A 495-nucleotide genomic window follows, 5' to 3' on the forward strand; every position below is an offset into this window, starting at 1 on the left:
GAATAGTTCGAGATCACGAAACATCGTCGAAACTCATTATCCGTAAGAAATTGGCCAATCAGAGTCTTTAGGCAAGATGGGTTTCGTCATTTTGGAACACCATGATCCACGAAGAGGATGCGGAAGACGCGGCAAGCGATACGGGCAGCCACATCATGCAGCTCCGTATCGTGAGTAGAACTCGAACTCAATACAATACCATGCTCACTCGCTTCAAGCGATGGTTGACTGCGAACAGCCCATCGCTCGTTCTTGGTGGCGAGATATGCCTACCCTTACCAGCAAGTGTGTGTCAGGCCTACTTGACGTTCGCCTCTGTCAAACGAGGCTCCTCAGGTAAGGAGGTCACCCCACGTCGCCACAACTCGTACTCGACAATCAACGGGTACAAGAGTGCCATTTTCTGTACACTGAACGAAAGTGTAATGTCTCCAGCGAGTTGGAATCAACTCTTGCGCGTAAGCCGTAGTACTGTTTGTGTGATCTTATGTGCTC

Source organism: Aphanomyces invadans, assembly GCF_000520115.1.
Source record: "Aphanomyces invadans strain NJM9701 unplaced genomic scaffold supercont1.24, whole genome shotgun sequence".
In the NCBI taxonomy this organism is placed as follows: domain Eukaryota; phylum Oomycota; class Saprolegniomycetes; order Saprolegniales; family Verrucalvaceae; genus Aphanomyces; species Aphanomyces invadans.